This window comes from Saimiri boliviensis, chromosome 7, assembly GCF_048565385.1.
Source record: "Saimiri boliviensis isolate mSaiBol1 chromosome 7, mSaiBol1.pri, whole genome shotgun sequence".
Taxonomy (NCBI): Eukaryota; Metazoa; Chordata; class Mammalia; order Primates; family Cebidae; genus Saimiri; species Saimiri boliviensis.
This window is the reverse complement of record NC_133455.1, coordinates 53239210-53266956: the sequence shown is the minus strand read 5'-3', so window position 1 is coordinate 53266956 and position 27747 is coordinate 53239210. Positions and strand designations below refer to the sequence as shown.

Here is a 27747-nt window from a genome sequence, read left to right as displayed (position 1 = left end):
AGAGTAGCTCACTACTGTAATCCCAGCACTTTGGGAGGCAGAGGCTGGCATACCACAAGGTCAAGTGAGAGACCAGCCTGGCCAACATGGTGAAACCCCATGTCTACTAAAAATACAAAATTTAGCTGGGCCAGGTGGCGTGAGCCTGTAGTGCCATCTACTTACGAGGCTGAGGCAGGAGAATTGCTTGAAGCTGGGAGGCAGAGGTTGCAGTGAGCCGAGATTGAGCCACTGCACCACTCCAGCCTGGTGACAGAGCAAGACTCCGTCTCAAAAAAAAAAAAACAAAAACCATATATGTGTATGTGTGTGTGTGTGTAATAATTGTATCATACAGCTCACACTCTTTATGACACAATATACTCTAATTTACAGACAGGATTGTCTATAAATTAATATTGTTTAACAAATATATTAGAATATGGAAACGACCACTTTAAGAGATCTGAAATAATTTTGTAAACTAATGTTTAAAATGAATTGGGATGATTTATTAATCTAAATAAATATACATGGTTTATTAGTGGGCTTGTCATTGCAGACTTCCATGCCTAGATTTCACTAGTATTTACAGTGCTGGTTTTTAGCCTGACTTCCTTCCTACCCCTAACTCCAACTCTTCTCTGGATTTTTCACTTGCTGGATGTACTTTATCAATTACTGAGCCAATCTTGACAAAGTTCAGGTGTTTTTATTGCACACCATAGCTCAACATGCACAAGGTTTGGAATGTCTTGAAGAATAACTTAGTCAGTTCTAGCTCTGCCTTTATTCCCTTGTCCCAGCTGCTGCATTAACCACCATTAAGTTTCTGCTTTGTTCTGCTGCTGAGCCTGAGCTCTCTTGGATAAAGCCTTATTTCCACTTGGTTTCTGTCAGCCCCACCTGTAGAGAATAAGAAGCTATTTATTCCCACAACATTACTATGTTCCTTCCAGAAATGGGCTACTTTGCCCAAATACAAAGCACTGCCATCCACCTAATTCTGATATTAAACATACTGCTGCTTTTTCCATGACTATAGTGTATTCACACTATTGGATTCAACACACCCAGTAACCACACAGAGATCTACCATTTAATACTGGATAGGACCAAGGGCAGGTATACTTTCCAGGTTCCAGTTGCTTGCCCATTTCCTTCCCATTGTCTCTTGATGAAATGGCTCTCTGGACCATTCTGACAAGTCCAAATAGTGAGGAAAATTAGGTAGTTCTTTGGGTCAATTATCATGTTCTTGGACAACTAATGGGAAAAGAATTGAGGCAATATATGAATATTCCTCTTTAAAAATAAAATGATATTAAGCAATGTATTGAAGGGTCAACTGCACAGTATTTCCAAGAAATAAATGAGAATTAATTCAAGATATAAACTTTTACAAGAGCGTTACATATTTTCTACTTTTCAATGTGTTGTTGCAGTTTCCTACAAATTGGTAGCTGAAAGGAACTATGAAAAGCTGATTAAAAATAATGTGATATGGAAATAAGCATTGGGCTGTTCAGTATGTTATCATGACTATCTTGCTGGTCCTATTAGAAATACTATGCCCTATTAAAAAATTGTACACTTCTTTTTCTGGTTTGATAAATTTTTGCATTTAAATTTTAAATCATTAAAAAGTACTATTCACATTTTTTATGATACATTTTCTGAAATATTTTTACATTAATTTATATGGAGAGTCCATTGTACTCAATGGTAGATGATATATTCAGCTATATTAAGAGGAAGAATTTAAAAGGCACATGAATTTAAAAGGATGCATGAAATCCACCTAAAAATTCTGTTCTGACAGGGGACTAATTTAGGCTACAACCCTGAATCTCCAGTATTTTTAGCTCTTCTGATGTTAGGAATACCCTATAACTAAAGAATGAATAGAATATATTTAACTTGCAATCATGGTAAAATAAAAGTCTAATATAGAAACTATTGTCACAAGCTGGCAAGAACATGAGAAAAAAATTTCAACTGATTTTCACCTCTCCCTACACAGAGATTAATACAGTAATAATTTTACTTTGATGTATAATCCATATTAAAATACACAGAGTGATTTAAACGATTCCTATACTATATGAAGCATTAGCTACATCAAAAGCCTCTGAATTGAAGCTGTAAAAGCCTTGAAACTTTTTAAGAGGATTGACATGTATTTGTGAGATTATTTTTTAGAATGTAAAATAGGAAATTTTACCGAGCTAAATTTAAACCGCCACTAACACAGATTATCATCTCATTTAAATTAAGATATATAGTTATTTCAATTAGTTGCCTAGATATTTTATACATAGATATGTCAAATACAATTAATGTATCAGAGTATGATAGTAGAAATGACATTTTCAGATATTTGAATTCCTTTGTTTTTTCTTGTATTATAGCAATTTTCTGTATCAACCACAGAAACTTTGAAACATAAATGTTATGTTATAAATATGCATGTTATGTTATAAACATATAAATAAATAATTTTATTCTTTTGAAAGGCCACAATAATTTCAAAGAACCATTTGCAGTTGACATTGACCAAAATATAATACACTGAAGTAATAAAACAGATTTTAGGTCTTAAAGTTGTAGCTGCTGTTGTTAACATTGAATAGATCCATAAACATGAAAAACAGGCCATCTGTCCTTTTTGCTGACTCAAGGAGAATGCCTTAAACATAAGTTTAATACTTTCAGATAGCTGCTGATTGTTATGGATAAAGAGAATCTTAAATTCAAAATACAAGATTTTCTATTCTTCATCTATGAGTCATTGTTACCAAAGTAAAGCCTTTACTTCTTCAATAGCAAACGTTCTGCTCTTTCAATGAGATTAAGTATTTGACTAATCCTTATTTTATATTTAATATTAACTTATTGGTCCTATAGGAAAACAGCCTGTGGATTTAGTATATAGACATTTACCCAATGATATAACACCTATGTATTTGGACAAGAAAGAAAAATTTATGCAAATTACTTATTTCTTTTTACATTAGACAGCTGCATATTTGGGACATCTGGATATTTGATAACCATGAACCTCAATATGATTAAGCATTTCATATTTTATCTAAATAATCTGGCACCAAGGCAAAACAGACTTAATAATTATTAATTAACCGTTAGGTCAAAGGAGAGTTAGAGAAAGTTCTGTTATAAGATAGAAGAGAAGCCATTCACTACACTAAAATTATACTGCCTAAATCTTAATCTGAAAGGAATCACAATGGATTGTGGTGGATATACATATAAATACATTTTCTTCAATCTTTCAGACAAAAAACATCACAAAAAGGTGGTGGGATTGAATATTTAGGTTTTATAGGCTAAATGTCGCAAGCAAAAATTGAATGGAAAGATGTACTGGCTCCCACATAAATTAGCAGCAATTATACCGGGCAATATTTAGACTCTGTTATCTTAAAGGCATTCGGAGTTTACCAAGTCCACAAGGTGTCTACTTGGATGTAATAGCTCCGAAGAAGCTGCCTAGCAGCCACAAGGATGCTGTTAGACTAATTAGGTTAGTACCTTCCACTTTGAAGACTTTGTCAAAACAGTTTAAGATGACAGATGGGGTAAGGAATTTAAGAATCCAGGTAATGGACATGAGATTGGACAGTGTTTACAGCCAAGTCATGGGTTAATGACAAAAGCAGATTAAAGAGGATACTATTGTGACTGGACAAGGATTTAGGTCATGCTGTAAAACTCTTCAGATGGTATAGAGATATATGTTAGGTCAGTGCGGAGGCTGAGGGTAGTAGGAATGAGTCTGTAAAGGAACTGATAAAAGTTTGGAACTGAAAAGATTTTAAAAAGACAGACATTTAGGAAGCGCTATATGTTATGTCAAACAATTGTGTGCATGTACATATGCATGTGTACATGTGTGTGCAACTTGCACACATAACCTGCTGCTTACTCCTCAGCTCTTGTCTTTCATCTCCCCTTCCAGAATCGGCCATGTACTTATGAACGTTTTAGAGATCATATATAAAATTTACAAAAAAGAGGAAAAAGGAAATTACTACATTTTTACCTCCACAATAGAATCTGGGATACTGTTATGTCACACAAATTCAAATTCACGTTTTCTTTTCTTTTCTTTTCTTTTTTTGAGACAGAATCTCACTCTGTTGCCCAGGCTGGAGTGCAGTGGCATGATCTCAGCTCACTGCTACCTCTGTCTCCTGGGTTCAAGTGATTCTCCTGCCTCAGTCTCCTGAATAGCTGGGATTACAGGTACCTGCCACCATGCCCCACTAATTTTTGTATTTTTATTAGAGACGGGTTTCATCATATTGGCCAGGCTGGTCTCAAACTGTTGACCTCAGGCAATCCACCCACCTTGGCCTCTCAAAGTCCTGGTATTACAGGTGTAAGCCACAGTGCCAGGCCCAAACTCTCTTTTTCTACAAGTGACACTTGAGGCCTATTCTGTATCTAGTCATTTGTCCTCATTTCTCTCTGTATTCCACAGTTTTTTCTTCCTATCAAATTTAAAATTAACAATTTGTTCCTCTGAGGGAGTATATTCTCTGTCAGTTCAGGTATTTCTGCTCTTCTTTCCCCAGGAGCTTCTAAGACCACAGAGGACTGCTTTACCATTGAATTCATTTCACTGTAAAGGAGCGTTTGTCACTATATGGCTCTTACTTTCATGCATGATAGCTGACTGATCATGTGACATTACAATCTTGGTTTTCCTGCATCTCAGATAGAAAAATAGAAGTAGTTCACTGTATGTACTATTTTTATTTTGTAGAAAATAATTTTCTATGCAATAGAAGTAGTACATATATTGACATAAAACTTTTTCCTACTGAAACTATCATGGCCAAGATTAATAGTGTAGTAAGCTAGACCTCAAATACACCTCTATTGAAAGGCTTGTGTGGATTCAACAGAGATTTTGGAAGGAATTTTGACCCTTTTGTAAATGCTATCTTAGAAAGGAAGTTATGTAGACTTTTTCAGACTTTGTCCTTTATTTATTTATTTATTTGTTTATTTATTTATTTATTTTATTTCCAAAAATTTTTGTGTGTAGGTGTCTTTTGTCTTTTATTCTGCATGTTTCCACAAAGGCTTATAGACCCATCTCCCACTCAACAGTCTGCAAGAAGTAGCTTCAATAAGCATCACAGGCTAGCAACTTTCCAGGTGGAATAAGGAAATCTAATCATTCATTTATTAGTTCATTTAACATAAATTTTTGTGTATCTCCGGAAGTACCCTAAGCACAAGGATGTTTGCTCTGAACAGACATGATCCCTATCCTCAAGAAAACGGTACAACAGAGCAGAAGTCAGACAATACATTAGTAAGAAATAATATATACATAAACATATACCTTATAATAAGTATGACAGACAAAATAAGTTCAGCAGTAATAGGAAATAGCTATCAGAGAATTATGGGAAGAAGATGGCTTGAATATATCCCTGAACACTTGCTGCTGCTGTATCTGAGCCAAGCAGCTGCTGAGGCCTCCTGCACTGCTGAAGTCTTGAAAGAAAGAGCTAGGCAAGAATTTTTACTTCATGAGCCTAGGAAGAGCAGGGACCAGTTAGGGGAGGTCTAGGGAAAGGCCACAATGCATGTGTTAGTTCTGAAAATGTCTGGCCTAAAGGGTAAAGTGAGCAAAACCCGCCTGTGAGAGTGGTCCTTGCCAGGTGAACAAAAAAGCTCTTCAGGCTTTGAGCAGCTTCCAGGAAAAGGAAGAATTTTTTAATGAAAAAAAAACAAAAATAAAATAAGCAATAAAAGAAATAAGCAATATGATTGTTAAAGATAACTCCAAGAGGATTAAAAGAAAAAAATATATGTATATGTAAAAGAAGCTAAAAAATATGAAAGGACAAGTCAAGACTAAGAAAATATATTTAGAAAACAAATAATCCAGAAGAAAAAATAAATAAAAGAGAACATCAGCTATTTCACTGAGGAAAATTAGAATGTCAACAAATATATCAAAATATGTTAAAGCTCACTAGCAACTTCTGAAATATTAATAAAGGAGGTTAATCAAAATTAATTAATTTTTTAAAGCCAAGATACTAATAAAGATGTGAAAAGGTAAGACTTACATACATTACTGACTGAAGTATAAATTGGTACCACTGCAAAGGAGAGTATCTTCAAAACACCTGGTGAATTTGAACAGGCTCATGAGCTATGACTCAGCAGCTTTAGTAGATGAATTCCCTAGAGTAGCTCTCACACATTTTCCATAGGAATTACGGTCCAGGATGCTCAGGCCAGCTCCCTTTGTAGAAGCGAAACATAGCAACAACATAATTATTTTTCAGAAGGAAAATAGATCAATAGTATTGGCTGAAAAAAATTATGCTAGCCATACGATTTTTAAAAAGGAAATTGCTAAAAAAATAAGAGTATTAAAGTATTTAAAGTTGTAGAACATATATTAAATGTAAAAAAGCATTTATATACAAACTTTAAATCTAGAAAATAGCATTACATATATCATTTATATAGATATCCATACTTTATGAAATATAAAATTATGCAGATATGTAATATATACCAACTTCAGCAAAATGATTGCATTTGAGAAGGAAGGGAGGATAAAAGGATAGAAGCTTTAGCTGATGTCTAATATTCGATTCTTGGAGAGAGAGAACACAGATGCAAAGACGTCAGCTCGAACATCTTTATGATCATGAAAATGGACATTCTTTGTAACATTTTTATATTTCATAAAATCAAAACTACAATGGAAGATTCACAAATGAGCATATATCCTAACAAGAATAAAGACTGCCGTTTGTCAAGGAGAGAGGCAGGCTGAGGGTGTCCAATGTCGCAGAAGTGCATACATATAGAGTAGCTGCTGGTGTGCTTTGGGATCACTTGTGGAACAATTCAGATGTAACTATTTACCAGATGTAAACTTTTAAAAGACTCATTTCTCCTTTTAATGATTTGATTTTTTCATTAATAATGTGGAGATAATAAAGGAATCTACTTCACAGTATTCTGAGGCAATGTACTATCACCTATATAAAACAACTGTCACTGTACCTAGAATAAATGCTCTATTAATGTTGAAGGACACATAGTTTATTCATTCATCTAGATATTATTAAAATTTCAAGAATAAAAACATAATTAGCATAAAGATATAATGAGGGTAAATGGTAATTTAATAGTTAGAATTAGTTGAACGTACACTAGTCTCCAGCTACCTTACATAATTTACCTGACACCCTCCAAATAATCACACAGCGGTGACTCCAGCATTCTATGTAAGGAGACCAAGACTCTAAGAGGCTCAGTGTTTTGCCTAAATCTGAGGTCCAGATTAAAGTCCGTATCTGGCTGCTGCACTCTTTCACTTATAGTGATATTCACACTGGACTTGCAAAGGATATGACAGCTTAAACATATTTGAGAAGCATAATTCTACACTACATTGTCTTTATGAATACTAGTAGATGTTTGCTAAGGTTTGGAGGAAGGCCTACACAATTGGCCAGTCTACAACTTTGATGCCAGTATAATATATTGAGTATATAATACAAGTAAGATTAAAATTGCTCAACCTTAAGCTTATAGTTTAATTTTTTTTAATATAGATAAATTAGCTACCCAGATATATAAAGAAAATAATACAGGTTGAATATCTTTTAGCCTAAATGCTTGGGACCAGAAGTGTTTTGAATTTTGAATTTTTTCAAACTTTGGAATATTTGATATACAATGAGATTATCTTGGGTTTAGAACCCAAGTCTAAACATAAGATTCATTTATATTTCATATAATACTTATACACATGACCTGAAGGTAATTTATACAATGTTTTTAAAAATGTTTACATGAAGCAAAGTTTGTGTACATTGAACCATCAGAAAGGGGAGATGTCACTGTCTCAGCCACCTATGTGGACAACCTGTAGTTGTTTGGAATCACCATCATTCCTGACTCTGAATTTATATGCTAATGATAAGCAATCATTTTCTTACAGTTACTTACACATAAGTATTAGCAGTAAGAAATATGATATACCATTAATGCAAAAACTTAATGTGTCAGGGTAGAATTTTCCACTTGTGGCATCACTTCTCTGCTCAAAAAGCTTCAAGTTTTGGAGCATTTCAGATTTGGGGATTTTGTGTTAGTGATGCTCAACCTATACAAAAATGACTATTATACTTGAAAATCTTCACGTCTTCTGGTTTTTAAGTCATCTGGGAAGTTTATATGTGGCAGAAAATGCAGCTAACCACATCCCAGGGCAGAGGCCTCCTCCAGTGCTCACAATGGAGGCCACTGAAATGTTATGACCTTGTTCTGTCAGTGATGTGTTCCTTTCTTTGGGCTCACAGTGGCATAGAAAGACATGACCTAAGTCCGGGGAGTTGGGTCCTAATCAGAGAACTGCCAGTAACCAGGAGTAGGACCATGACACTTGGGACTCTCAGCTTCATTTCTCCAGGTCTGTTTTGAATCCTACAGCCCTTTATTCAGTTGAAATTTTAAGCAAATGTCAAATATGTAAATTCTAGCCTGAGAAGGGACTTTTGAGTACTCTCCCCAAATCCTCAGAGACATTTCAAGAAGCATTTTGGAACAACTCAGAGAAATCTTTGTAAAAATTAGTGGACAAGATGAATTCTAAGATTGAATTAATTATGGAGAAAATTGAGGGTCCCATTATATGATCACCAGGCTTGAATTCCAGATCCTCCAGTTACTAGCCAGTCTGATATTGACTAAATTACTTTATTCTACAAACAGTTTGCTAACCTTTAGGGTTATTGTGAATATTAAATAATGTAATTCATGTGAAGCACTTAGAAAATAACTTAGGACAAAAAGAAGATATCAATAAAGTGATCTGTGATCAATTTACCACCACCGTCATCACCATCATCATTATTGTTATTATAAATGTAATCAAATGTATGAGAAAAATCTAGCAGTTGTCTGGCACAAGGGAGCTACCTATATGTATATGTGTGTGAGAGAGAGCCTGTGAGTAATTTTTTAGCCTCTGTCATTTTTTCTATTTTCCTGTCAAGATATCTACTCTCTATCAGGCACTAGAAATATAAAATGTTATTAGTTTGGATTAAAAGGTACAAGAAATGAAGTACCAATCTCAGAACACAGCCATGAAAAATATTTTCTGCAGATTAAAATGAGTATTGAACTAATATCATTTTTGTTAGAAACTTTCCTTCATCCCCAGAAGTTTAGTATTCCCTTTTCTGAAAATTTTAGTGGTTGAATCATTCCTGGCTACACAGGATATGAATTGATCATTAAAAGAAGCATCATGGTCGCTGCCTTGCAAAGATGATTCTAACAGCCTAGTTCCTTCAGAACTACTTGTATGTTGGCTGGCCCTGACTTTGCACAAGTTGGCCACTGAAGCAGAAAAATCACCGCCAGGGTTGTCAAATATTATTGGTGCAAGGTGCCTTTCTGTGTGCCTGGCTGAGCAGCTTCCAATGACATGTGATGTGGGTTTTCTCCCAAGGCTGTGGCATGCTGTGTGCAGCATTTCTAAGCTGAAAGACTAGTGCATGGCTGGGTATTCTTGGTAGGCCTCCAGGCATTTCACATTCATTTATAAAATGCCTTTTTTCTACTTCAAATTAATCTTATGTTCTTTCCAATCACCACTGTAATACTCTTTTGACTTTATATTCTGACAAGCTTGAAATAGCCATATAGGATTGAACTGAAGTATAAAAAACCAGAGTTATAACAGTCAGAAACAAATGGAAAACTGAAACCAAGTCTGCAGAGTTACCTCCACAGCTGTGTTAGTGCACAATTCAGGCCTTTTCTGGCTTTATGATTCTAAAGCATGTCTTTGTTTTGAATTAGGTTGCTGGCATTATGTTTGCAGAGCAGTTAATCCATCTCCAAAATCTGTAATGCTCCTGGTTATTCCGTGACTTTCACTTCAAATGAAACTTCAGTGTCTGGTTTTTGGGAGAGCTATTAAAAAAACAGAAGGAGAGTTATCACAAGTCTCTTATGGAACTCGTTAACTTATGGTAATTAATCTAAATAGGACATTTATTTGAATTCTTTTTTTTTTTTCTTTTTTTTTATTGTACTTTAGGTTCTGGGGTACATGTGCAGATCATGCAGGATTGTTGCACAGGTACACACATGGCAACGTGGTTTGCTGCCTCCATCCCCCCGTCACCTACATCTGGCATTTCTCCCCAGGTTATCCCTCCCCGACCTCCCCACATTTCCACTGTCCCTACCTTGGTGCCCCCCAACAAACAGTGTGTGATGCTCCCCTCCCTATGTCCATGTGTTCTCACTGTTTGACACCCACCTATGAGTGAGAACATGCAGTGTTTGATTCTGTTCTTGTGTCAGTTTGCTGAGAATGATGGTTTTTGACACAAATATTTCACTCTACTCTCTTGCTTGCACAGTTCTGATGAGAACTTCTGATGTAATTCTTTGTTTCTATATAGGTAAAGTGTTTCTTTTCTCTAGCTATTTTTAAAGTCTTTTCTTTGTTTTTCGGTAGTTTGAACATGATATGCTTAGGTGTAGTTTTGGTATTTATGAGTATTTGGTATTTATCCTGCTTGGTGTTCTTGGAGCTTCCCAGATTTGTGGTTTGTTATTTGCTATTAATTTTGAAAAATTCTCAGCCATTATTACTTCAAATATTTCTTCTCCTTCTTTTTCTCCTTTTGGTATTCCAATAATATGTATGTTATACTCTGAAATTGTCCCATAGTTCTTAGATATTCTGTTTCTTTTTTTTTTTTCAGTCTTTACTGATTCCTTCCTTGGCTGTTTCCAACTTACTGATGAGCCTGTCAAAGGCATTCTTTGCTTGTTACGGTGTTGTTGATTTCTCGCAACTCCTTTTGAGTCTTTCTTAGAGTTTCTCTCTGTTTACATTAGCCATCCAGTCTTGCATGTTATCTACTTTCATTCACAGCCTACTTAGTATATTAATTGTGGTTATTTTAAATTCCACATCTGATAATTCCAAAACCTGTGTCATATCTGAATTTTGTTCTCATGCTTGTTTTGTCTCCTCAGACTTTGCTTTTGTTTAGCATACATTATAATTTTTTTTTTGTTTTAAACTGGACATGATCTGTCAAGTAATAGGAACTGAGCCAAAGAGGCTGCTAGCATGAGGTTTTATGTTAATCTGACCAGGAGTTGGGCTGTGCTTAACGTTTGCTGTCGCTGTAGGTATCTGAAGTCTTCATTTCTTGTAGTGTCTTTTTGTCTCCCTTGTTTCCTTTGGGCTTGTTTGGTTCCCCTGGATTATATGAAGAAAACATAGGAATTTTTCGGATCTCTTCCTCTGACAGACGATTTCTCTGGATTTCATCTTCTGGGACAAATTCTATTGGCTGCGTCAGCTTCTTAGGCCCAGTCCAACACTGCTCAGGTGAAAAATCAATAACTTTTGCCACATGGAGACTGGGACCTTTACCCTGTGCTGCGTGTTTTCCCTTGTCCTCGAGTAATGATGGGTTCTCAGCTGTGCCACTATCACCCACTGATGGAGCTGAGACCAGTGAGTGGGAAGCAAAGGGTTCACCTCTCATAAGTTGAAACTCTTCAAGACGTTTTTTCATTATCATCTCTTGGTAAAAACTTTCCAGGTTGTTCATGGGATCACCTTTGTTCTTCTTTTGGGGTTCATCTTGGTAATAAAGAGCCTTAAGGAAGGAGTGACGATCAGCTCCCTGAAATAAAGACTTTTCTATTTCCATTTCTCGCCGGGTCAGCTGTTTGCTCTTTGCAAATCTCTGTGGCAGGCAAAGAATGCGCTGACGCTCCGAGATCCTTTCTTCAATATCTTGAAGACGGTTCTGTATTGCTTCAGGAGTTGCCCTCAGTCTTGTTTTCTTTTCACCTGTAACATGGCTCTTCCAGATCAAGATTTCTGTTTCATTAAGCCCTAATTCCCTGAGAGAAGCAGTTTCCTGGTCCGTCTCGTGCAGTGTCTGGAACTGGGACAAAGTCATAGTCCCAGCTGCTTCCTTCCCAAAGGGCTTGTACATAGTACCAGGAGCAAAGCTCTCTTTCTTAGACATACATTCTTCAATAGAGAGAGAAGTATCAAGTTGATGCTGAAGGAGGCTTTTCAGCTGTCTCTCCCCTTCTGTTTCCAGCTCCTCCAGGACATGCTCATCACTCTTCACACAGCTGTTGACCCTCTTCATGTTTCCACAGGCCACTATCTGTCCATTTATTTGAATTCTATCTAAGCAAACCAAAGTAAACTTTCTCTTCCTAGATGTGCATTTTAATGCTCATTTATGTTCAAATATTATATATTTTTTAAGTTGTTAGTCACAATTTGTGTTGCTGGGTCACCCACTCATTTAACAAGCATGTATTTGGCACTTCTTTTGTGCCTGAATCTTAGAACTGAGAGATGACTGCAACTAGTTCCTGTCCTCAGAGAGTTTCTAGTCTGGTGGAGGAGAAGCTACACAAAGAAAGACTGAGTAACATGCATCAAAGCCCAATGGGAGTAACAAGTACCAGACATAGGGATATCAGAAGAGAATGGCATTAACTCATTCTGGGAGTTCAGGGAATACTTTTTGAAGAAAGTGATGTCTGAGCTGGATGAAAAGGAGTAAGATAGTGACAATCCATAATAGAAGCTCATGTTTGATAATTTGTTTCACAAGAGATTCCCAGTAATTGAAGTAGGGTATCTGAATGATTTGCATGGAGCTTTCTGTTTAGCACTTTCCTATTTTCACCTGTTCATTTTTTCCTCCCTCTTATAGAAACTCCCTGAGATACATAAATTGATACTTCTCTGATTTTTCAAGTTGGAGAACTGGCTCTCAGGGTACACTCAGTGACTATTAGTTAAATGAGATAACACAATCAATATTTATTTTTATTGAGTCCCTACTGCCTCTCTGTGCCTTAATTCTTTATTTGTAAAATTTGCATAATAGCCATATCTCTCTCCTATGATTATGGTAAGGATAAAATGAGAACTATATGTCATATAACATAGACTAGCATTGGCTCAAAATCAGGATTATATAAGCCAGTTATTATTACTAGTAATTTTCTAGATAACAAAGAATTGGTTTAGGGGTGAAGGGAATCTTCTTTACCCTCTTCTTAAGTTTCAATAATTTGAGTCTATAAAACAAACTGACAATAGACTGGTTAACAGGAAACAGGCATACAAAAGGATACTAGTTGTGATGACCAGTACAGACATGCCACACACTGTTTTAAGTACTGAACGTCAGCAGAGCAAAGTCAGGCTTTCATGCAGTTTAAACCACGGGGCCAGAGTGGAATGGCTGAGGAGGGAGGCAAATGAAACAAGTTGAAAGACTTGCTGGAGGAGAGAAAGGCACAGATTGCAGAAGGATTTGTAAGCCATGATGAGACTACAAAATTTTAAGAACAGAAGAGTCAGAAGGTTATTCAGATCATAGTGGCTTTGGGTCAGAATGTGTGTGTGAGGCAGTGGAGAGAAGAGGTCAAAATCTGGATATATTCTGAAGGTTTACTAGGCAGACTTCACTAATGGAGTAGATATATGGCATTCAAGAAAGAGAGATTCCAGAATTTTGGCCTAAGCAGAAAAATAGAAGCTTCCATTTCTTGAGATGGGAGAAGATTTATGAGAAAGAAAATTGGCTTCAACAAATGAAAATTTCCATTTTAGACATGTTAATAATAAATCAGTGAATATAATATGGTATTGCAAAAGACCAAGAAATTAACCTGGGTTAGGAAAGATGGATAGAGATTTTTTAAGAAGAATGAAAGAAAAATGTTACTAAGTCTTCAAGATCCAAGGTGAGAAGTGGGAGACAACAACCCTCATAAAAGAGAAATGCTGTTTGGATCTGAATCAGAAAGATCACACAGGATGATAATGAGAATTAACTGAACAGAAAAAGGGTTTCTAAGGCTAGCATGAACAGTTTGAACTCATTTACTAGTACCTTGGCAACAATTAAAATTTTCAAAACAAGTTGATTTGAGCTAAGTATCTTAGCATTTGCCACATTATACTGAGTTATCTATTTCTGTGTTTTGCTCTCCCACCAGACTATAAATTCTGCTATGTTTTATTCATCTTTCTACTGCTCCTGTGTAGCATGGTCCCTGGTACATGCTTGGCACTCAGTAGTTGCTTGTGGAAGTGAACTGCAAAAAACAGTGGCTTGTGCCCAAACAAGGACCCAAATTGAAATAATAGGATAAGCTCCATTAGTTCAAATTCAAACCATTCCCACATGCAAAGGATGCAAATTTGCTGAGACCCCATATCCAGGGCCCAAGATAGCTGTCTTAAGATGATAACAAGGGGTTACAGTCCCTCACATATCCCAAAAATAATTTTTAGTATCCTGCTACTACCTCATTTTGTCTCATACCAGAATTGAGGGCAACCATTCAATGTTTCTTTTTCTCTTACATTTAATTTGCTAAACTCCAAGTCAAATTGAACCCTGGTCTGCTTGAAGAAAATACAGTGATGTAGTTTCTCCTCCCCTGTGCAGGCTCATTTATCTATACTTTAATTCACTCAAAACTCAGAGGAAAAACACATCTGTATTGAAACATTTGTATGGCATTGATTGTTCCCATTGTGATTAGTCCAACAACTATGTAACAATGTTAGGGTGAGAATAATCTCTGTAGCTTGTTTTGTGTGGGCTAACACCCTAGTGAGATGGGAAAATAGCCTAAAAGTCTGTCTACTTTTCCCTGAGACTTGTCTTTTCAATAAGAGCTTATTTAGTATACATCTTGCTTGCTTTTAGTCACCGATATGTTTTGAAGATAGAACAAATTATCTTTTCTACTTGAAAACACAATTTATATTTATTGTAGTAAAACTATCCCAATAAAAATTTTTAAGATGTGGAGAATATATCTCCTTTTAGGTTGGTACAACCTGTTCAAATTTTGATACAATAAATCAAACTGAAGGTGTAGGATAGCAAATGTTTTTCTCCAGTTACACTTAATAACCAAAACTACATCATTCCAATATACCTGCCTCCATTTGATTTCTTGCTGTTTCCTATCTTCCCCCAATTACTTTGATCTCTCAAAACACCTCTCACACTTCCCTGTTTTACCCATCAAGCCAATACTCCCTCATTCCTGAAAAATTAGGCCCACCAGAGACCCATTAGTAGTACTGGAGTTCATGTAAATCATAATTTTCTAGATAACAAGAAGTTGGTTTAGGGGTGAAGGGAATTTTTCTTGCCCCCTTCTGAATGTTAGGTAATTTGAATCTATAAACCAAACTGACACTAGACAGATTCACAGGAAAAAAAGCATACAAATTTATGACATGCATGTGCACAGGGAGCTACACAAAATATGGGACTCAAAAAAGGGCCTAAGGTTTTTATATGATACAGAAAGAGAGCCTGCAGCTCCTGGGGGCTGTGGTGACAGGTTATGGAAGGGTAAAGGGAAGAAATGCACTGTGAACAAGGACTGTTGTTTCATTGTGCAGATAAAGCCTCTCAGGTAATAGCCCTCAGAAAGAAGAGATGGGAACCTGTGGTAGTATTTTCTCTGTCAGACCTTTAAAAGTGTCAAACCTGTCTTTAGCCTCTTTTCCTGTGAGTTAATCTTTCCTAGATTCAGATAAAAGGACCTCAGAGAAAGCATCTGTCTGCATCCCTTGTTTGCTTTATTAATACATAGATGTAAATTTATTTTACAAAAGGATAGATTTTCAGAGCCATGCTTGTGTCTGCAGACCCTCTGAATAGTCATATCGAAATATGCCAAAGAGGCACACTTTGGGGTGGCATGTTTTGGTTTCCCACAGCCCCCTCTTTGAAATTTATTTCCAGAAAGTTTTGTGTATTAAAATAGGATTGATAGCAGTGGAAAATTTAAGTTAGACATTTTGTGATAAGACACCAGCAAAGGGAAGAAAAACATAAATTGGAATAAGTAGAAAATGTCTCAATTTAGGAAGTGGTGTTTTAGGATTCCCATAGTTAGGTCACTACATGGTGTAAATAAACAGGTTTTTAATATGAGGCATCTCTAAGGAAACAAAAGAAAAACAAAAATTAATAATTGGAGCAGCGTATAAGCTAGTTCTGAGTCCAGCAGTTGAAAAGATTTCTAGATTTGGCCTCAAAACATCTTCAGTTGAAGTGGGGATAGGCAGTGACAATCTGACATATTTTAAGTTGTTACTGAGATTTCTCTGGAGTTTATCAAGTCAACCAGCTTCAGCTTTCAGGGCTTCAAGAAAAAGGCGCATTTAATTTCAGTGATTTCAAGTCAGGAAAAAAAAAGTGAAAATGTTAGTTGAGAGAGTTGCAGCCAGACATTAGAGGAAACTAAACAATTTCAGAATCCAGCCTAAATCATAGGTAAACAAAATCTCAAAAATAATGAACAGACCTAGAATCGAATAGCAGATACATTATGGTTTTCTTTTAAATCATAGTATTTCTCTCTCCTGTTCCCCACTTTTAACCAAAAATAATCACAGTAAAACTAATTTATTTGCAAAATAAATTTTAGGCTTATTATACTTTGCCTAATAATTTACATAAGTACAGCAAAATGATGATTAATCGTATAAGCTCATTTTCAATTTTACTTTGCTGGAACTTTTCACAAGGAATCTCAGATTAAGCTTTTGACAGCCTCTTGAGGCTGGGAAACCAATCCAAAGAGTCACCCTCAAATTGTGCCTGTAATACCTCTAAACTTGGGTGAATACTTCTCTTCTCAAAGTTCCCAAAAATATCTTCAAGTTTCAGGGCCTCTCAGGAAGTGTCAGTTTTTACCCACCTATAAAACAACCATGTTAATTATGTATCCAAGATATCAGGATAGATTTTCCAAGGGGTTTTAATTGGCTTCATAAAGTAAATTTTAATCCCTTAGAGCAGTCTGGTCACACGTGAAAATAGGACATCTCAGGCAATATATAGCTAATGTTTCCAATTGTGTCCTATTACAAAGAGAATAGATTCTTCTTGAATGTAAGAAAATAACTATATTGCTTTTGAAATAAAAACACAAATAGCTTCCACACTCTGGAGAGATCAGGTAAGTAGAAAAAAGAAGTTTCAATTCTGCACACAAAAGTACACCTTCCTATATTCCTAAAAACTATAGATAGCTAAAAGAAAAAAATTTAATGTGGAAAATGAAATATAAAATAAAAAGCCATATTTCAAACAAAAAAGTCATAAAATCATAATCTTTCATTATTTTGGTCCCATGTAATAATTCTTATCCTGCTTGATGTTGGGTTAGCAGTTTTATGAGTCCAGCTTTTTCATTAGAGTTCTGGATTTCTTACTCTTACCCAATCAAATAATATGATCTCAAAATCATCAGAATCCTATTTTCAGTGGTACTTGTCAGAGTCTTTTCTGTAAATTTCATTGAAGAAAAGCAATTTGGGCCTATAACTGATTGCAAGACGCTTTTAGAGAAGAAGCAAAGCTACTGTCTACCTATGACAAAAACTTAACAATAGCCATGGTTAAAAACCTAATGAGAATTAACAACAAGTCCTTGACAAGGAAATGTGTTTGTGGCATATAATTTCTTAACGTATAACCATAATTATTACTGATAATGTGCAACAGGACTATAAATTTCTAGAAATTTTACACAATTTTGGAATATATATGAAGAGCATATCTATAAAAATATAACTCAGAGAAGGTTAAACATCATTTGCTATTTGGAGTGCTTACCATATAACTTCACCTATTAAATAGGCCTAACTTGTTTAATATCTCACTTTTGTACTTTTAGGGGTCCTTCTGGAATACCCAAAAGTTAGTTTGAGATCAAAAAGACTTAATTTTGATTTGGGGAAGATTGTTAAAAACAAAGCTTCAAAGCATTACATCAAAAATAGGATCACAGGTTACTGTGAAATAGTAGTTATTCATTTAACCAGAATGATAATTAAAATACTTCAAAAGAAAATACAGGAAGTAACATAATTAGAGAAAAATTTTAAGTATTTAACCCAGTTTTTCTAAGTAATCAAAGACCTAATAATGACAGTATAAAGCACAGGAAATTATTTTGATAAAGTATAAAATATCTACCAATACTTTGTTTTTGAAAGAGAAGACCAAATTTAGTTTTGTATCAGTGTACTTTTTCTATTAAAGCTCATTTCTAAAACCTTTAATTTTATTCACTTTTAGTCAATATTTTCTCTCACTCTCTTTTCCAAACTCTCTATGAACTGTCATTCAGCTTTTTATATATGATTTCTTCATTCTGAAACAGCCTTTAAATAACCTTTAAACTAAAAGAATTATTTTTTCTTCAACAACAAAAAAATCCTCCTGCCTTCCCTATAACCTTTCTCCCCAAAACACCTCCTCATTTCCTTGTACGCTTACATACAGAATTGTTTCTCTTATCTCTAGTAGTTTTAATTACATATGTTAATTAGAATTTTAATTCTTAGTAATCTTATTTTCCAGTGAAAATCTGAGAAGTAAGCAATCTTGAACTGTCATGTACCAACACATGTTATCAACACAGATTTCATAATTTCTGGAAACATAAGCTTTCTCATAAAATAATTTTTCAATATGGATCAGGGTATATTTACTAGCTGACCCAAATATATTTAGTTCTCTTGTAATAAGAAGTCAAAGTAAATAAGCTTAAATGTATGGTCACCAATTAATGTTCCAGTATTATGTCTTATTTGGAAATGATCTAAGTATTTAATGAATATTCATTATCTAATTTAGTTTTACTTTAAGGATGTAGTTACCTAAAAGATTTGAGAAACCTTTAAAAGTACATATTGTAAAAGATAATTATTTTTAAAAAGTAAATTTATGAAGTTTTATCCCACTTACATCTGTTTAATTTACTTACTTTAAAACCAACAGCATCAAACTAGTCCTATTTGTGAAAGATTTACCCAAGTCACATGAACTTGAATAACCTTTGAGTTTCTTACTATATTTCTAGCATTTTAAAAGTATTTAATTTATGAGGACTAATTTATCTTTAAGCCAATTTGAAACTCTTCCAAGGAATTTTATCTCATGTAGATATAATTTTACCATACATGTACACATGTATAAACATATACAAACATACGAATACGATACAAACAAAAATATTATAGTTTTTATTTTAAAACTTTAGACCAGTACAATAGTATAAAACTCACCAATTATAAAGCATTAACCAAGTTAACACTATCTGTTTACATGGTCAAAACTCTTTACCAATATTAATAGAAAAGGCCTTTAAGATTTTTCATTTCCTTTGAATTTTTAAATAGCTTTTTTTTTTTTCCCTGAGGATATAGTTCCATTTTAGCTTAGGAGAGATGGCAAAGAAATTCTTATCATGCTCTGAGTATGAACCAGAGTTCTAAACCAAAGATATATCTACAAGAGACTCAACACCAAAAATAATTCTCATGACCTAAATTAATGAGCCTTTAACCAAGTGGCTAACATTAGAGCAAAAAGATGCAGGCTATTGAAAATCCAAAACCACTCCCAAAAGAAAGGCAGTCAAAAAGAAAGAAAAGCTTTGCTAGCCAAAAATAAGGTACAACCCACATTTCTGTCCAGCTATATCTGTGGGGCTGTCAACCTTTTGGTAGGCCACCCACACATGAAGGCATGATAACCTGTGTGCCCTCAATAGACAAAAAGTTTAAAAGAGGCAACAGTAGGTAAGACAAACAGGAAAACAAAAGCCGTTCATCCAAGGGAAAAGGATCATTATCAAATGAGTACCCCAAAAGTCAATAGTTATACAAATTCAAAACAAATAATTCAAGCAAATTCTTATAAACTAATTCTTACAAATATTTATCTCCTGATCTAAAGAAATTTGCTGAAAAACATGGAGGTGGATTCAGAGAAGGGAAGTTTTAAAAATCTGGAGCCCAGAGATCCAAAAGATTTTCTCATTTAAAAATATTTCAACTTTATTCTAAAATTAATTTTTATTATTTTAATATTGCTAAGGGAGTCTTTAAGGTTAACAGTTATATTTACTTATGTCTCTTCTTTTTTAAAAAATTTGATCTTTTTGTAGCTACAAATAGTTAAGATTAGAGTTTTTCTAAATATAGCCAATTTATTACAAAAGTGATTCAAAACAACAAAACACCTCATTTATAGACATGTTTTCACCAGCAAATCTAAATTTGAAAGAAAAAGCGATGAGCATGACTTTTACCACTCTTACTCAACTGGGTATTAAAGGCAGAGATCTGGGAATACTGACCTTGGTAAAAATTCTTACCTTTCTCTGTTGGCTTTTTTGCCAGTCGTCCCAGGGTCCCATTTACAGGCTCCGAAATGAGCAGAGTGATTTGTTCTCCTGGCCGGACTTACCAAACTGCTAGAGATAAAGGGAAATTTTCCCCCTCTTCTTTCTGAAGGGTCAATAATTTGGGTCCATAAAACAAACTGACAAGTGGCGGACTAACAGGATAAAAATGCATACAAATTTATTACATGCACGAGCATGAGAGTAACACAAAATATGAGACTCATGAAACAGCCAGATGATAGCTGGTGTTTTTATATTGTACAGCAAGAATAGAGGCTTGGAGATCCTGGGGGCTGTCATGACAGGTTATGGGAGGGTGAGGGGAGGAAATGCACTGTGAACAAAGACTGTTGTTTCATTGTACAGATAGTCTCTCAGGCAAGAGCTCACAGAAAGAATCGATGGTAACCTATAGTGATAGTTTCTCTGTCAGACCTTTAAAAATGTCAGACCTTTCTTTAATTTCCTTTTCCTGTGATTTAATCTTTCCTAGTGTTGGAAATAGATGCTCAGTGCCACAAAGAAAAATTAGCACTGAGACAAAGGCCCTTTCAGCAACGCAATTTTTACTTCCTGGACTACAGGAAGGGTACCCTTCCTAGCCATCATGCCACCAGAGTACAATGGACAAAGGAAAAACAGACAAATTTCCCTTAGATATTTGGGGTCGTCCTTACTGCTGAGTCTGATCTCTGTTGGCTGGAGCCAGACCTCACAATCTAAACTAAAACCCAACTGACTAACAACTTTAAACTATCCTAAACAGGTCAAAGCAATGGAGAGCTGGAACATGACTGTGAGCACATTCAGCACAGATAAGCACAAGGACTTAGAATGCACTACATGCCTGTGAATATGGCATGTCTAACAACTACATAGGAAAGAGCTTAGCAAAGAGTTATTAGCACACTTAATGATTTATTTTTTAACAAGAAAGGAAACTTTAAAACTGAACTTTTCTACCTCCCACACCTAGGTTTAGAAACAAAGGACCTCAGAAAAACTCTCTGCCTGCAAATTTTGTTTTCTTTATTAATAGAGATAGGTGTAAATTTGTTTTGCCAAAGGAGAGATTCTTCAGAACTATGCTTGTGTCTGCAGCCCCTCTGAATAGCCATCTCGAAATATGCCACAGAGGTACACTCTGGGGAGGTGTGTTTGGTTTCCTGCATTGATCAGGTGGAACCATATACCAGCTAGCAGAGATCTTTTGATCTCCTGAGAGACAGGCCATGTAAATAAACTTTGCTAAGTGGGATTAATACTCAGAGGACTTGTTTCTTAACATTTCCTGGGGCAGCTGAGGAATATCACATGCAGAGACGATGTTTAGTTGAACCTCGTAGGATAAGAGGGAGTATGCCCATGAAAGGAGGCATTTTAGGTGAAATAAGCCGTATGTTAAAAGGAATAGAGGAATGCAACAATACGACTCACTGGGAGAAAAGAAACTAGGTGTGATTGGAAGGAAGAATCCTGAAAGATCAGGGGTAGATGCTGGCGGGGCAGCTATTAAAGGCATTCGAACAGGAGCATGACATCCTCACGTTGGAAGCAACGTGGAATTCAAATTAGCTTTAGTACCCAGTTCAGATGAAAGTCCATTGCCATATTCACAGTGAGGTAAAACAAAGGCAGAGTCAGAGAGATTAAGAGGCTGGGAAAGATTCAAGAGATTTTTAGGAATCAGAATCCACATCAGTTGATGACAAGTACAGAAGGGCAGAATAGCAAGGAGAGGAAGTAAATGATAATTCCTAAGTGCCTTATTCACAATCAATTGTGGAACAGACATTGGCTGATTTTGGAAGTGTTGCAATTAAGGGGACTTTGATTTGAGCTAGTTATGTACTTGGGAATCTTTACAAAAGCAGGGAGATTGAAGCCACAGATGTGGATGTAATTACCAAAAGTAGGGAAGTAGGGTGAAAAGGGACATGGAATGAAGCAAAAGCAACATTTGAGGCTGTCCAAAGAATACAGGTATATTCCCTTACTGCAGTAGTCAAAGTCTGAGAGACATTGAGTAGGCTGGTCTCTCTTAACTACTCTGAGGGCTACCAGCCATAGCTCTGGGAGATAAGCATATATTCCTTGACTTAAAAAATTAAAATAATATATTATCATCCACTAAGAGGCATGAGACTGCCAGAATGACCCATTAGCCAAAGGTCATTGATATCCATCCACAAGGATTTAAACCTCTGAGGTCTTAGAAAGTAGTTTTTGGAGATGCTATCGAAACAAATGTTTCCCTTTTCTTATGATTCTATGGCAGGAAATATCACCATAAAATGCTATGTAATCTTTGAAAGTCCCTCTAGAAAACCAACATACTCCCAAAATAAAGCTAAGATTTTGTCAAATGAGGCCTTACCGAGCTTTATTCAAGAAGGAAAGCAGTCCTATTGACCTCTGGTAAATGACCTATTTGCCTTCCCCTCCCAGGAATAGTAGTAAAATTATAACAACTGTATATTTATATTTGATAATGATAGAAAATTTTAACTTTCAAGTATCCTGCTTAGAAATGAAAAGGCAGGACTCCCAAAGCTACATTGCCAGTTCCTAACCAGGGAAAAGCTGACTTTCTTTTCCTTCTTTAGTACGAAACAAGAGTTCATTTTGGGTGTGTGCATGTGAGTATGCATATTACTCACACATACGTGTTTACCTGAAATCTAAACATTGCATGGTCTTTTTAAAACTTGTTTTCTTTTCCTGAAATGTTTTCTATTTTGTTTTCTCTTAGTCTCTCTGGACTTACGTTTTATCTCAGCCACCATTTAATCAGTTTCTATGCTGTTCAAAATCATAGAAGTTTCACATTCTTCATATCATTTCATTTTTCAATATTTATATGAATGAGATGTTAACATCCAGTTTTATACATGAATCTCCCTCTGCGAAAGGTTCAACAACTTGCCCAAAGTAAGTCTTTCTGACATGAAAGCCATCACTTCTTCCACAACACTCTCATCTCCAAATGAGCTGGATAGAAAGTGGCCCCTAGTCATTCTAAGTTAACTTGAACCTTTTTTTTTATTGCATTTTAGGTTTTGGGGTACATGTGATGAACATGCAACATTGTTGCATAGGTACACACATGGCAGTGTGCTTTGCTGCCTTCTGTCCCCTCACCTGTATCTGTCATTTCTCCCCATGCTATCTCTTCCCACCTCAAACTGACACAAAAGCAGAAAATCGAACCTCTTTATTCTAGAATTCATCACCTAATACAAAATTTTTGTATGCCAATAATAAAACTAGAAGTAAAAAATTTCAAAGTATTAGCAACAAAAGTCCAATAAGTATGAAACACCTGGCAAAAGAAACTATTTATATTGGCTAAATCTAAACTTGTCTATGTTAGTTAATATTATTTATGTTATCCTGTCTCAAAGGATACACTAGAATTTCATGTTATGAAGATGTGGTTTTAATTAAATATTTTAAAGTAGTTCTCAAAACAGTTATTTTACAGTGTCCAGTTATTCGCTAAGAAAAAAACATTTAATGTTCTCGTTAGTGGCGACTTAGCACAAGGTTTCCATCCTTGGCCTCTTGGCCCCTTGGCCCCAGTCCAATAAAAAACATGTTGTATCCTGCAGTGGTACAACAGGAGAGAACCACCTGTTACGGAGGCTCCTATTAAGACCTTTGAGGAACTGAATCTCTTTGTGAATAAGCAGCTCCTAAGAAAGATCTGATCTAAACATAAGATGAACTCAAAATTGGTGCCTCTCCACGTGTTATTTCAGAACCTGTGAACAGCACACTAAACAGCTTGGTAGAAGAGCAACTTCAATTGGTCCAAATGTATGAGTATCGACTTTTTATCCTTTAGAGCTTTACTGCTGCCTCTCAAGGGCAAATTAGGAAGTAATTCCAAAAAATGCAGCCAATGGTAATTTTCTACATTGTGAGCACAGGAAAGGAGAAAATAAAAGAAAAGATAAATCGGTTACCCTAGTACTATCCTTAGTAACTCTGTCCAAACTTGGCAATGACAAACCTATGTAAACTTGAACCAAATAAAGGCAGTGCAGCCTGAAGGTGAATTTTGCTACTTGGCTCACAGTCCTGATCCTGAGAAAATTGTTAATTCCCCTGATGTCCCTAAATACTCCCTACCAATTAAGAAATGTATTAATTCAAAAAAATCCATTTTCCACATAAAAGAGAAGCTTCAGCACAATGATGTTCTTTTTGTCTAAACATTATTTATTCATTGCTACTGAGAATTTTAAAACAATGCAATTTGGAATAAACATATGCCTGGTTAATGTTATCCTTTAGAGAGAAATAAAAATTAATAATTTAAAACCACATAGTTATAAGGCATCTGGTTTGATAGAAATGTACTCTTGATGTAGAACAGTGAACAATTACTCAAAAAAGTTAGAAATATTGGAGGAATCACAACTTCTTGGACAGTTAAAGTAGTCTGTCTGTAAATACAAGGTAGAGTTTTTAATCCTTATATTGGTTGTCATTTCTAAAAATGTGAAGAAATGTGTTGATAAATATCTTTAAAAGAATGAGTTTTTTTAAAAACTTCTGGTTAAAAACAGGCCAGGCACGGTGGCTCGAGCCTGTAATCCCAGCACTTTGGGAGGCCAAGGCAGGTGGATCACGAGGTCAAGAGATCGAGACCATCCTGGTCAACATGGTGAAACCCCGTCTCTACTAAAAATACAAAAAATTAGCTGGGCATGGTTGTGCGTGCCTGTAATCCCAGCTTTTCAGGAGGCCGAGGCAGGAGAATTGCCTGAACCCAGGAGGCGGAGGTTGCGGTGAGCCGAGATCGTGCCATTGCACTCCAGCCTGGGTAACAAGAGTGAAACTCCGTCTTAAAAAAAAAAAAACAAAAACAAAACACTGGTATACTTTGAAAGAAATTGTCAGTAATATCCTGTGTGATTTTATATAAATAGCATAGACACTAATCCCCAATTACAGCAATGACTGGCTTACTGGATTCAATTGGAGATTAATCTAGTTCACATTTTTCAAAGCACAGCACTAATACTCTGGACTCCTAATCAGGATCTTCCACATTAGAATCCCAGGGGAAGCATTTCCATTCAACATTCCAGGTAATTGTAGGCATGATAAAGCTTTAGAATCACAGTAATCATACGTTACTGTAGAAATTTCCGAAGATTTGTCACATTATTTAACACTCAATTAAATAATTGTACATGATCTTTCAACTTTAAAGTAATAAAATAATATATTATTCATATGTTCTATATGAGCATATTCAAAAATAGATTTATGTTATACAATAATAACAAACACTTGGAGTGCTTCCTTGTTGTATTGTTTTAAGTAGTAGTTCATTAATATGAATTTGTTGAGTGCTCACAGCAACTGTATGAAGTATTATATTTGTTCCCCCTTTTTATGATGAGGAAAAGAGGTAACTAATTTTAATAAATTGCTTAAGGTCACACAGCTAGCAAGTAGCACAGCTAACTTTGGACTCATGCAATCTGGCTTCCAAACCTCTTCTTAACCACCAGGTCATACTATATCTTAAAGGTTTTCCATTGAAAACTGGTCTACTTAGAAAGTCATAATACTAGGAAAATGCTTGTAACACATTATCAGTGGAAAACAAGAGGAAGTAAAGGGGAGGAGGAGGGAGGAAAGGAAGGAAAGGAGGAAGAAGAGATAGAGGATCTTACAAAACAATATAAACACAACTGTTTTGCAGTGGAAATATGCATAGAAAAAAATAGACTAAAAAGGTATAAACCAAGATAATTATTATCTGATGATGGAGTTGCAGTAATTTACTGTTTGCTCTGTTTTCCAAATTCCCTGTAATAAGAGAATGAATGATCATGATTTCTTTTATAATCAGAAAACAAAAATTGAGTCAGTTTACAGACTGATTACATATGTCTTAGTTGATCTGTTTCATAAATATACAGATTGATTTAGATTTTTAATTATACTTATTACTTAGCTACCTTTAGAACTATATAACTATATAACTAATAACTTTTTTAAAATTGAAGAATAGTTTAATCCTTATATAAATTTTATATATTTATGTTATGTTCATAGTTGCTCCATGAAGAAAAAAATGCAGAGTGCATTGTGCCATTAAAATAAGTATGCTATTTCTACACCCCTTCAATGGAAAACATTCCAATCTTATTTTGTTCTCCAATATTATAGACATACATAAATATGATTTTTATTAATACCTTTTATGTTATATGCATTTCATTATTCTGATCAGAATTAATTTTGTTAGAATCAAGAAAAACTGTACCTTAAAATGAAAGAACAAATATTTGTATACTCATGTTCATAGTAGCACTATTCACAAGCGTCATTCACAAGCAAAACAATTCATAGCGCTATTCATAAGTGCCACTCAGTGGATAAGTGAATAAACAAAATGTGTATAACTGTACAATGGAATATTTTTCAGACTTAAAAAGGAAGGAAATTCTCACATATGCTACATGAACCTTAGAGACAGTATGCTAAGTGAAATAATCCAGTCACAAAAGAACAAATATTATATGATTTCACTTCTATGAGGTGACTAGAGTAGTCAAATTTATAGAGACAGAAAATAGAGTGCTGTATACCTGAGGATGAAGGAAGGAAGGAATGGAGAGTCGGAGTTCACAGGGTACAGAGTTTTAGGGAAGGTGAAAAGTTCTGAAGATGGAGAGTGGTGTTGGTTGTACACTGTGAATGTAATTAATGGTTTAGAACTGTTCGCATAAAATGATTAAAATAGTCAAGCTTGTGTTATATATAATTTTCACAATAAATAAGCTTGGTGTGGCAGCTTGTACCTGTAATCCTAGCACTTTGCAAAGTTGAGGTATGCAGACCACTTGAGACCAGCCTGGGTGACATGGCAAAACTCTGGCACCACAAAAAGTACAAAAATTAGCTAGGCATGGTGGTACACGCCTATAGCCCCAGTTACTCGAGGGCTGAGGCGAGAGGATCACTTGAGCATGAGAGGTTAAGGCTGCAATGAGCTATGATCACTCCGCTGCATTCCAGCCTGAGTGAGTGAGACACTTTCTCAAATAATAATAATAAGTAAAATTAAAATAAATTAATAAAAGGTATCAAATATTATTTTTTTCATTTGCTATTGTGTTCAAGACAGATCGCACTCTCAAAATCTTATAATTACCTATTCAAAAGGGTTGTACTCCTAAAGACTCTTTAATAGATATCTGTTTTAGAAACCTTGCATTTATCTCCTCCTAATTTGTTTTCGATCATAATATATCCCTGCTTATTGAACTCCTCCTGTGGCTATCATTAACATTATAAATAAAATCTGAAGTCAAAGATACAAAAGATGCTTTATAATATTGGTTTCTGTACATATAAATATACCTACACATGTGTCTCCTCCCTCTTTCCTTCTCTCTCTCTCTCTCTCTC

The 27747-nt window shown here is 35.3% G+C and overlaps 1 protein-coding gene and 1 pseudogene across 3 annotated transcripts in view; one reads left to right on the top strand and one right to left on the bottom strand.

Annotated features, from left to right (window-relative positions):
• Positions 1-27747, top strand: part of SYT1 (synaptotagmin 1) — a 566577-nt gene that overhangs the window by 204654 nt on the left and 334176 nt on the right. The window lies entirely within an intron of this gene.
• On the bottom strand, positions 11193-12213 carry LOC104651379 (RNA-binding protein 41 pseudogene; annotated as a pseudogene).